The sequence below is a fragment of the Strix aluco genome, chromosome Z, assembly GCF_031877795.1.
Source record: "Strix aluco isolate bStrAlu1 chromosome Z, bStrAlu1.hap1, whole genome shotgun sequence".
Lineage (NCBI taxonomy): Eukaryota > Metazoa > Chordata > Aves > Strigiformes > Strigidae > Strix > Strix aluco.
This window is the reverse complement of record NC_133971.1, coordinates 30844388-30856688: the sequence shown is the minus strand read 5'-3', so window position 1 is coordinate 30856688 and position 12301 is coordinate 30844388.

The following is a 12301-nucleotide window of genomic DNA, read 5'->3' as shown; positions in this document are numbered from 1 at the left end:
AAAGATAGACAAAGATGTACTATACTTACATTTATCTTCCCCATGCACAGCTGGGAAAGATGAGGGTTGAGGGAATCCATACCACTAGAAATGATCCAGTACAAAGTAGCAGTCACTATTCTCGTGATTTGCTGCACAGAGATATGTGATCTCAGGAGGACCTAAAACACTGCAGCAGGGTGGGGGAAAGAAGCTGTCAGAGCCTTGTAAGACAGAGGCAAAATCATTTTGCTGCCATGTGGCTGGCTCAAACTTCAGAGTAATGTGGCATTGGACACATCGGCACGACAGACATAGCCAGACAGATTAATCAGTTGCACAAGGTCTCAGACAACATCCTGAAGATCTTAAAGGTCAACCACAAGAGAGGAATGAATGCCTTGTGGTTGAGGTCTATATGAAGAAATCTGGTTTTCATTCCCACAGTTTCTGGCTGACCTTGAGAAAGGTGTTTGATCTTGCTATGCCTCTGTTTTCTTAGTTGTTAAATGCAGCTAACACTTTCAAAGGTCATGAATTTTGTGAGGTTGAAAATGTTAATACTTGTATTACTGCTCAGGTACTATAAGAAAATACAGGAACTAGATCAAGCTCTAGTCATGTCTTCTGATATTGCTGGGCTCAAGTGGCATGGTCATAATTTGTTTTGAGGTACTGAAGAACATAAAAAAGGATGCAACACTCAGGCAAAATAAACCTGCCTAGGCAGAGTGATACTGATATTACTGCACTCTTCATGGACATGCTTGGGCAAGAGATTATGATTTCTGCTGCAAGACAGATAGAAGAAATCCTACTATTTACCAGGTAGCATCCAGACGAAAACAGGCATGATAAAATCTACTACTTCCTGACACCACCAGCACCCTTCACCCTCATTAGGCAAACTTTGCCCTAGGAGGAGTACAAATCAAGCCCTACTGTTCACAAGACCATTAAATGAAGTCTTTTTCCTGACCACAGTTGTATGTCACAACTCAGAACTCAGCCTCCAGTCTCTTTTAATGATCACAGTGTTACATGCAACTCCAAAATGAAATTACTGTTTCAGTTACATGTTTTAATCAAGGAGGTAGTTATCGCCCAGAAGCCCTACAGATCTGAAAGCAGTACAGCTACATACTGTAGGGAATTGCTGTAATGCCTGAACAGAGTAGAAGAAAGTGTAGATGTTGCCATGAGTGGACATGTTGGTTTTGATACCATGATCTGCTTGCTTCTCTCCTTCACTTGCAAGTGAAAGTTTACTACAAGCATGTAATTGAGAAAAAACTAAGCTGAAAAACCACCCAGGATCTCTTTTTGCTCTTAGCTATTGAGTAATGGTAAATGGTAAGGTTTTAATGTCTTCACTTTCCCTTCTTGGCCCTGAAACTAACCTTTTAAAAGAAAGGAGGAAAAACCTGCAGGGAAACTGCCCTTTCTGTTGTGCTTGGCCACACACAAGATCCCTCAAAGAACGCAAAATCATGCCTGGAAGCATTAGCATTCTGTCTAGCATCCCACTGCCTCCTACCTCCAAGATTTCCCACAGCAGCTGGAATGGATGCCCAGTGAGACAAGGACTTAAATCAGGAAAGCCACAATGCTGTCATCTGTGCTTGGCACGTGCATCAGCAAGAGCAGACAGCTCTGACAGCAGTATCATTCCCCTTATGGAGAAACTGGCCACCAGGAACATGCAGGAAAAAGTGCAACCTTTATCTTTGCTGCTGGATAGCTACAGAGGCACTTTCTGTGGCACTGGGGGTGTTCCTCTATTCATGCTCTGGAAGTTCTCCAACCTATTCCTGCTTTTATTCATGCCAATGATTCAGAAGTTTTATCAGACAATAATAAAAATAAATTATATAAAGCTTGTCTGACTACTTGCATTTTAGGGTGCCATATAAACTTGTGAAGACTGATACTTGCATTACTTGGTTACCTTTTGTTCCATGTTCTCATTTGCCTTTTACAGAAGAGCAAATGAGTTTAATATATTTACTGCACATTGCAGAACAACTTGGTGGTAGAATCAAGAAAAGACTGTTGTTGCCATGAATCCTAGTCTTTGTGTTTTCATGAAAGTCATACATAAAGCTCTCCAAATAACTGCATTCACTCTATCTTAGAGGCTGGGTGGACTCCCTGTGAGCTGGTGATTGTTAACACTTTGCAGAAACAGGTTCTCCAAGAAGACAAAAAAGCCAAGTATTAAGTTTTTCCGTGGTTAGATGAAGAACTATGACTTGTTAGTCATGGCTTGGTTTGGGTTTCCAGGACAAGCATATTATTTTACCTTAGATTTGGACTTACTGAAAAAAAAAGAAAAAGAAGAAAACACATTTGATGTATACAAAGGCAAAACTGCTTTCAGCAAAGGCTGATATTGGGACAGGATCACTAACTGGACTGCCTTGAAGTAGGAACTATTCAGCAAAATCAACTAAAACTAAATACAAAGTAGATCTTTAATAAATTGACAACAGATTAACAAATATAATAGTTTTAATTGTTGTATTAGAACAAAGATGGAAAGAAACACAGAAATAAATTGTAATGTATGCTGAAACTTCCTTCACACATGTGCCTCTGTACACAGCCAGGGAACAGGTACTTACTATGCTTGTCACATTCTGGTACCTTCTGGTCTTCATCTAACACTCAGTCTGACTCTGCTGATGCTCTCTTGCCACCACAGCTTCAAATACAATAGAGCTGTGCTAGTTACTGCTCTTCAGTAAGAGCAGATTCAAGAGGACCTCTTAATAAAATTCTCCTTTCTGACCTTACTGACATAATTTTAGTAAGAGCCAGTCTAATGAATATAACCTACAACACAATCTACTGACAAAGCATGTCAAGGTGCAAAAGAGGGGCTGAATGCTCTGAGCAGCCAGTTTGAAGGAACAAAAATAAAGTATAGCATAAAGAAATTACCTTATTCAGGTAATCCATGCTTGTATGGGATATGAAGCTCTTCCTTCACCTTCCAGTTGTATGTAATTTCTTGAGTTGTGCTGCAAACCACCAGGTCATTTTATTTATTACTCCTTGTATGCACAGTCTAGCTGAACAAACCTATCTGTCTCATTCAGGATGTGCAAGCTGTCAGATTTTATAAGAATCCCCTCCTCCCCTCCCAAAAAGTCATTTGGCTCCACCTACACTCAGAAAAACAGAGTTCTGTCCTGTCTAGAGATCAGAGAAAGCAAAATCAGGGGTAGGTGGAGGGAACAAGAGAAAGAAGGCAAATTTTGTAAGATATCTGCAACGTACTTGTACTAGACTTGGACTGCTGTCCGCAGTTTTTATTGAATTCAACTATTGAGCCAACCAGAAAGTTCAGAAGTGTCAGCCGACCTCAAACTCCCTGGTGCTCTGGGGCAGTTACTGCCAACATTCTCTCAAATATGAAATTAATTTGTGGCTTTTCTATGATTTTGCTGTTGGGCAGATGTTGGCAACAGCTGAGGGTCACATGGCCTGCAGCAACTGCAGAAATGATGGGAAGCTCAAATATGTTCTCCAGGTCCCAAGCCTGCAACATGGACAGTCAGTACCATTCACTGTATCAGAGCAGTTGTGTCATTTGTTTTTTTAAAGGCCCACAATTCCTTACATACTGCTGGATCTTGTAAAGCTTTTATCTCCCAGCTTTCACTGCCAGTTTATTGTAACTGATTCTGTGTTTCCTAACAATTTGTCCTGCGCTAAGCTTATGGTGGCTATAGCCTGCTATTATAACAGTTGGGAGGGAGAGTGGGTTGTTGCAGTAACTTGTTGCTTTTTGTAATCTATTTACATGTTTGTGTGCTTACCTTATGACTCGATCATTAATCTGTGTAGTTTTTGTGTGCTAAGGGGAAGTATGAACATATGGATTGGTCAGTTGACTTGCATAACTAAGAAACAGATATACTTCATATTTTTTGGCATTTTTGAAGTGGGAAGACAGCAAGTTTGTGTGGTGACATTCTAATTTTCTTTTGCTGGAAGGGTTCTCTAGGACTGTATTGAAGGGCTGGAGAAGTCAAAAGCATGGCAAAGAAAAATCATGGGGTAGTTTTTGAAGTGTATTTAAGTGCTCACTGCTGACAAAAAAGTTGCTGCCATCCCTTCTTCACATTCCTGCTATCATGCAGTGAACCAGACTGGTGAACTGACCCAGCTGGGCAAAACATTGCACTGGGGCAGTTCCTCAATTCAGAGAAATTCATTGTGTGCCTTCACAATGCAGAAAGCAGAAAAAAGTGGCCAGGCACGAAGCTTGGCAGATGGGGCTGCTTAATCCAGAGGAGAATTTCACATGGCAATTGTAGCACAATTAGTATATGCACACACTCCGTGAAGCTGTGAGCCTAGAAACTCCGTCTTATAGACAAGGAAAGGCAGGTGACTCCAGTGGTGCCAATGAAGAACAATAACCAAATTGTGGACTTACTTTAAGACAAAGTTTCAGAGTAACTTGTCAGCAGTGATGCTGCTTATGTCTCCCTTGTTCCTTCCTCCCCACGCTGGAGAGAGTTATGTGCAATGTTGTTGCACAGCTTCTGTCTGAGAAACCTGGGAGGCCATGAGCTAAAAGATGTCTTTATGCTGGATTTTCTTATATCCTGATATACATAAACTGGATCAGTAGGTCTGGTTCTTTAACAGGCTTATTTTCCCTCCTAGCTTTGTAGGTCTGCGTTGCCTTCTGGAGCCCCACTATGAAAAAAATAAACTGTGTAGCAATTGTATGTGCATAGATGAATGGCACTAAGCTATATTGTCCAGACAGATATGCATATGACAGTGCCCATGATAAACTAGACTGTCCCTTATGAGGACAGGCTGAGAGACTTGGGGTTGTTCAGCCTGGAGAAGGCTCCGGGGAGACTTTATAGCGGCCTTCCAATATTTAAAGGAGGCCTACAGGAAAGATGGGGAGGGACTCTTTATTAGGGAGTGTAGTGATAGAATGAGGGCTAATGGTTTAAACTGAAAAGAGGGTAGATTTAGATTAGATATAAGGAAGAAATTCTTTCCTGTGAGGGTGGTGAGGCACTGGAACAGGTTGCCCAGAGAAGTTGTGGCTGCCTCCTCCCTGGCAGTGTTCAAGGCCAGGTTGGACGGGGCTTTGAGCAACCTGGTCTAGTGGAAGGTGTCCCTGCCCATGGCAGGGGGGTTGGAACTAGATGATCCTTAAGGTTCCTTCCAACCCAAACCAGTCTGTGATTTCTTACATTGTTAGAGCTGTAAACCAGATGGACACAAACAGAAGTCCAAATGGATTTTGTTGATGACTGCAGAGATGAAGCCTCTCTAGACAACCTGTGCCATGCTGTACCACTCTCATTGTGATTTTTTCCCCTAATATCAAATCTGAATTTTCCTCACAGTAGCTTATGACTTTGGCCTTTTGTCCTTTTCCTGTGCCACTCAATGGAAAGCAAAAGAATTCTTCATATGCCCACTGTGGGCCTACAGAGGGTTTTGAAGTCTCTTTTGCCAGTTGCACTGAACTTCTGTTCAGTCCATTAGAAAATATGGCAACGTAGAAAAAGAGGTATAATGGATAGCCTAGTGAGTGAGGAAGAATAGCTGCTTGAAACTGCCAAGCCTAGGAACTCCTAAATAAGGATATGTCATGTAATCAAAATGAGAATATTTCCATCAACAGTTTGTGTATGGTTTTTTGTATACATTTTAAATGTATGAGACATGTTAGTATTTAGGAATTAGTAAGTCAGCAGTCAGATGAGAAGCAGCATTTAAAGATTAACAGATTCAAAGCTTTTTCTTGTATTTGGTAAAATATGGGATTTGAAAAGACTTCATTGCTATTCTGAGTTTGTTATTCATGAAAAAATTTTCTTTTTTCCAGTACTGTGTTATTTTTTACTCATGGAGGTTCAAGTCTATAGACAAAATAATGATCTCTCGAACAGTTCATCAGTCAGTCCATCAGGTTATTTTTTAACATTATATTTGCTGAAATTATTGGAGATTATGTGCGAAGGAATATTGTCATGGCCTGTCATGACTGTGGCTGAAAAACAAAATGGTCTTATTGATAGTACACTGTATGTTCACTTTCTACAGTCCTTCCTACTACATACATTTAATCTTTAGTCATATCATTTAGTTTGGATTACATAGAACTATTATGAATTACATAGCAGCTTTTGCTCAGCTGATCAGGCTAAAATATTATTTTCAAAATTTTCTGTCAACATATGGAATCTTTATGCTATACCTGCAGCTTTGTACAGTACTTCTCCCTAATTATCCATTGTTTTTCTCCACAATTTACATTTCAAAATTAAATCTAAGCCTCTCTCATCTTTCCTTAAGAAATAAGAAAAAAATGTAGACCGCACTTCTATAAATACTACTTACACTATTTCTTGTTTAGCATTTAAGCATTTTAGAAAATTCTTGAGAGCTTTCAGATTTCCATTCCTACACTGGAGAAAACAGTTTATTCCAGGTGGAAAGAAGAGTCACTTCTGTTCAGATCTAGTTTGTCAGCTCAGCTTTCACTAAGTCCAAGGGCTAGCTTCCACCTTAAGTGCTTGAGTAAGCACAAAATATGTTCATAGGCAAACTGCTACATGAAATACTTGGTGTGAAGTGAAATGAGAATCTGCCTGGAACATCAGAGAAAAACAGTGATTCATGACTAGGAAGATATTATGCTTAAACTGTGTCCAATCAAGTCATAAAGAATTATTTAACTATTTCGGAGTTAGCCGCGTCTTGACTTTCACTATTAGGCTTGTATAGAACACAACTGGCAATGGTTTAAAGAGAGGATGGCTATACTCTTTTTCTCAATAATCTCAAAACTGAAATTAGTGGCTATGTTCTCTGCTGCGGTAAATGGTTTCAGCTCCACTGATTTTAAAGTTATTTCACCCCCTTCACCACCAGAGAATTTCATCTATTTCTCAATTGGAACAGGGCTACTTTTGAAGAAGATACAATGTATCTATCTATTGGCTGTTTATTACTAATGTAGTATATATAAGATGTGGGAAACAAGTCTCTGGAGTGTAGTTCTTATTTAAATAAACTGCACAAATGTAAAAGGTCAGCCTGCCATAAATACACACAGAGCCTGGCAAAGCCTCCTAGCAGTCAGCTGGGCTCAGGTGGAAGGACAGATAGCTTATGAAACCATGCCTCCTGAATTCAGTAGTCCTTGGTGGTGATCATGCTTATCCCTCTACCTGGAACTACCAGCTCCTATTGCATACAGACTCTTTTTTTACTGACGAAAGCTTTCTGAGAGCATTATATAAACAGATAGTAAGCCAAGATAAAATATTGCCAGGTCACATGATTTCTCAACTAAGAGAATATTTATCAAAATGACTGAATCAAAATGACTGTATCTTTGGTTTGTGGTGTTGAATGATTGCTGATGCAATATGGGTAGCCTGAACATGAATTGTCTGAGGACTGTGTGTAGGAGAGATGTTAGCGTGTGAAAGGATTGGGAAACTGTAATGCAAGAAATAAACAGACTGACATTACTGACAAAACAGCTGACATGGGATGCTAAACCAAACTGAGTAAGAAATGTAGGTGAATGTGGAGAGACTTGATGTCTTGAAGGAAAAAAAGAGATTAATCTTGATGTGATTAGAGAAGGAGAACCAGGACATGATTTGGTTGCATAATATTATTAGGCTGATGAAGGAGGTGATTTCTGTGCTTGTGTTTTGTGGAGATAGGATAGCTGGCAGTGATAGGTGGCAGCTATGGCAGAGGCTAAAGGGCAGAAGGAGGTAGAAATCAAGTGATTGAGTGATTAGGGTTTGGCAGAAGTTGTCAGGCTGTACAAGGTGAGATATTTAAGATTAAGGGAAGAATAAATGGCTTATATTTGGACTGGGTTCCAACTATCCTATTACCAGCTTAAGAAATTATTATTAAAGATTGGCTGAACCTTTCCAGGCTGGGAGGAAAAGAAGAAAAAGCCCTCCATCCTGAAATCACAGCAGGGGGTGCTGACCACCCCCTTCCCCTCTCTCCAGGGTATCATCAAGCCCTGGTCTCCCTTTAATAACAAAGCGAATGCTGAGCCTGCATGGAAAAGGGGGCAGAATATCCACAGGAAAGAGGGAGAAATAGAGCCTGAATTGGCTGTGAATGGAGGGTATGTCTATCTGAAGAAAGGTTGTTTTGGTTTTTGACAAACAATAATCAGATAATTTTCTCTATGTAATTATTGGTTGTAATTACAGCTCCCATTATAAAATAACAGGGTGAGAAAGAGAGGGAGCACAGAAAATGAGTACTGCTAAACAGGAAACAGGGAAAAGCACTGCTTAAGCTTATAAAAAAGAAGAGTGCTGATGAAAACAACAGTCTACCTGTGCCCTATCAATCCAGAATCTGTGGGTGGTTCTTCCACTTCCAGTTCTGAAATGATTGACCAGGGTTTAATCATTCTGCTTTAATTACAGGATGATGGTGGAAATGCCCAATTCTTGGACATGCCTAGAGTGTTGATGAGTCATCTTCTGCTTTTTTATCTTGGGAAAGAGATGGATGTGTTTGGCTAAATGAGCTCTAAATGTCCTTTGGTTGATGTCTGGGAAAGATTTTTACAAAGATTCATCTGAGAGCACAGACGTCAAGGAACAGACTCCTTAGACTTCATCAGCTTCATCTCATCTGACCGCCAACATACTATCTGATTCCTAAACACTAACACGTCTCATGCATTTAAAATGGATACAAAAAAACGTATACAAACTATTGATAGAAATATTCTCATTGACTCCCTGTGCCATTTTCTTAAACTAGACTACCATATGCAATGCCATCCATGGCTAGAGGTTGTATTGTAAAGTTACGTGATATAGTGAGGCAATAAAGACCAAGAAGAAGAAATGCAAACTTCCTTGACAGCATGAAGTTTGCCTGTGTAGAAGAGTTCTCAAAGTGAACAGCTGCTTATATCTGCACTAAACACAGGCTACACAAGACTGCTCTGTATTTTTACAAGGGTGGATTCTTGCACTGAGTTCTTACAATACTCTTCCTGGTTTCGTTTTTAAGACTAGGATAGCTACAAATAATGAAGAAGAACACTTGTTGATTCAGAGCAATACTGAATGGTTACCAAGTTTGCAAGGCAAACATTTTCAAGCTTGAAGTATACAGAATCAGAGGTGGGCCATAGTTAAGGAGTGGGTACTGGACTGTAGGTAGTAATGACCAAAAAAAAAGCCTTGAAGAGAGGGTAGAAAATTGATTCAGTATAAGCTTCCACTTACAACTCTGTGGCTACAGGAGTGAGGTGACTCACGGGCATATGATCAGAGAGACAATAGATCTGATGCCTGAAGGAAGAGTGAAGATCTACCTCCATTGCAGCAGGAGGACTCAGATGCTCAATGGTGCAACACTGGCTTCAGCACACGGAAGCAAGATTTTTCCAACCCCCCAGATGTCACTAGGAATGGCTGACACAATAGGCTGTGGAAACTCAGGATGTAAAATCTGGTTTCTCCTCCTCACAGGGTTTCTGCTTCCTGCCGAGTTCCAGTTGCACTGAAAGCTTGTCTGAAAGATCCTGCCTGTCAGAGAAGCTATGGGACACTGAGTGGATGGCTGGAACATGCTGTAGTGACACAAACAGAATCTCAAAACAGTTGGACAGAACTGACAGTTCAAAACTGTGGCAGCACGCTTATTTTAAAGCAAACAAACAGCTCTGCTTCCCTTCAGGGTAGCGATTATTTCAGCTTTGTATTTGGCACTGGTATAGGCACTGGAATACTACTTTGCCTTTTGGTTCAGCAATGCAGGAAAGTTACTGAAAAACTGGAAATCACTAGACAACAGTTAGGAGGAGGATGCAAGAACTGGAAAAGCTCAAGCTTAAAGGTGAATGTAAGAGGAGCCTTGATCATGATGTATTAATACCTACAGTGGAGCAGAAATCTTCTAACAAAGGGATTTTCAATTTATCTGTCAATGATGTAAGAGGATCCAATGGGTGGAAAACTGAGGCTAAGAAATTAGTGCCACAAATAAGTTACACTTGAATGAGAAAGATGACTACAGGAACAATTTACCAATTACTTGATGGATGCTTCATAGTTTATTTTTACTCCAAACTAAATGCTTTTCTGAAGAGAGTGTTCTAGTTCTCTTACCCTAAATAGCTGATGGTGGCCTTAACCTATAATATGTTTTTTGTTAAGCAAGAACGTTATCCTGCTATCATTTATCTTGGTTTTGCTACTAAGTTAAAACACAAAGCAGGCCCACAGTCCTGGCGGGTGAAAGATTGGATTTTTACTTTTTCTGCTTAAAACATAGTTTACAAGTGTAATTCATGCTCAGTGAACAAAGAATTTTCCTCTGTTGTGAACTGACAAAATGAAGAAGCTGTGGATTGCAAGATACCAGGTTAAGCATCAGCCTTCCTGACATAAAGTCAAACTGAATCTATACCGACTCATTTGTTTGGAAATTAGATCAAATTACCTTAAATCGGTCATTTCAGACTTACAGAGCAATAAAAGGCACTGTATTTGTTAATGTATTTGACCCTGACATTCCAGTCATGTCAAAATCTGTATGCACTATACTTCCAGCTTAATTCACATTGCACAGTGCCCTCCAAATGCTGTGCTCAGAACAGATGACAAAAAGAGCTGTTGGTATTCCAAACATCAGAAGTCTTTCTGATCTAAAGCAGAAACTTACTTCTGAATTTTCAACTGACAGAATATTAAAAATTATTTTGACCTGTAGAATATGACTGTCACCAAAATCAGTATAGTCAGGTCTTTTTCTTAACTGAGGGATTTTTAACGTTCAGATGTTACACAAAGAATGAAAGGAAAAAGACCATGAAGGATAAAATTCTTTTATAGTTCTAATCCTCAAGTAAGCATAGATCCAAACTAAATGAATGATGTGTAGCTCCTATTTTCTCAAACTGTGTATTACTTTCCAGATCAATAATGTAGGGCCTTAATAATTATGCAGCAACTATGCAGCATGTAGGGCCTTAATAATTCAGAAAAATGTCTTGCTGGAGAGGAACTGCCCCTGAGCAAAGATGCTTAGGTGAGTTTTTCAGGAGTGGTGGCCCCCAGTACTTTAGCACTGATGACATTATACAGGAAATCAAAATAAAAGATTAAAGTCCATACTTTGACTTCTCTATACAACTTCAAGACTATTTGGGAATTTCAAAGGAGAAATGCAGATTTACACTGAATATCATCACACCTTTCTTTAAAACCACATTTTCTTATGTATATTAGTAATACTACCTTAGCATCCTACAAGATTATTAATATGACATTTTCAAAGGGCAGCTTCCATTCCATCACATTCTTTGGGGCTTACATTTTATTAGCTTTGGTTATTTGTGTTGCAAGCATTTCACTGGACTAATTATGCACTTGTATTTTTAAGAAAACATTTACATTGGAATTTTTCACAGTAGAGCTGTTTCTCATGTAGTATCTGCTTTTGAGAATCAAATCTGGGCATATGTTTGCCTACTTGTGAAGAGGGAGGTAAACCCAGGTAAGTGAAACAAAAGCAGGAAGGAAGAAAAACTGATCAAAACAGAATAAAACAAACCTAGAACTATGTTACTGGGTCTTAAAAGTAGTAACATAATCTGGAGTTGTAAGTCAAAAATTGTAAGCAATAATTTTGTCTGTACTCAGGATGCAGTGAAGCAAAGGAGAAAACTCACTAAACCAGAATATGGAAATTTACTAAAGCACCTAAGGTGTGCAGAGAGCATAGTCACAACATTTTAGCGCACCACTCCTTCAGACTTTTTCATCCCAAAGAGTATTGCAACTCCTGTTAGAGAGCTTCCATGTGGCAACACAGAGGAAGGGTAGAAAGCAGCAATATTCAGTGTTTATCTAACACTTTGATATATTGAAACAGCCATTTCTCTGGATAATGTCATTACATGTGTTTTTTCCACATTACATCACCGAGTACAAGTGACAAGTATCTTTCAGGGTATCTTCAGGAGTAGCCAGCTACATTTCAAAGCAGTATGATAAAGATAGGAAAAATGACCATGGAACGGCTCTGCCCCATCAAAGGCACTGCGAGAGCAGGCAGAAGCATGCTCCCCTGGAGCGCTGCAGGGGTGATGCTCAGTGTCACAGCTCAGGCCCCAGCCTCACGGTGCTCTCCTTGGCATGACTTCACTGGAAGCTGCTATTGACTAGCACCTCCACCAGTTACCGCCCTTCACCCCGAGCTACCTGAGCTCCAGTCACAGGGCAGTGCTACAGCTGCAAAACGCGAAAAATATAGTGCAGTGGGG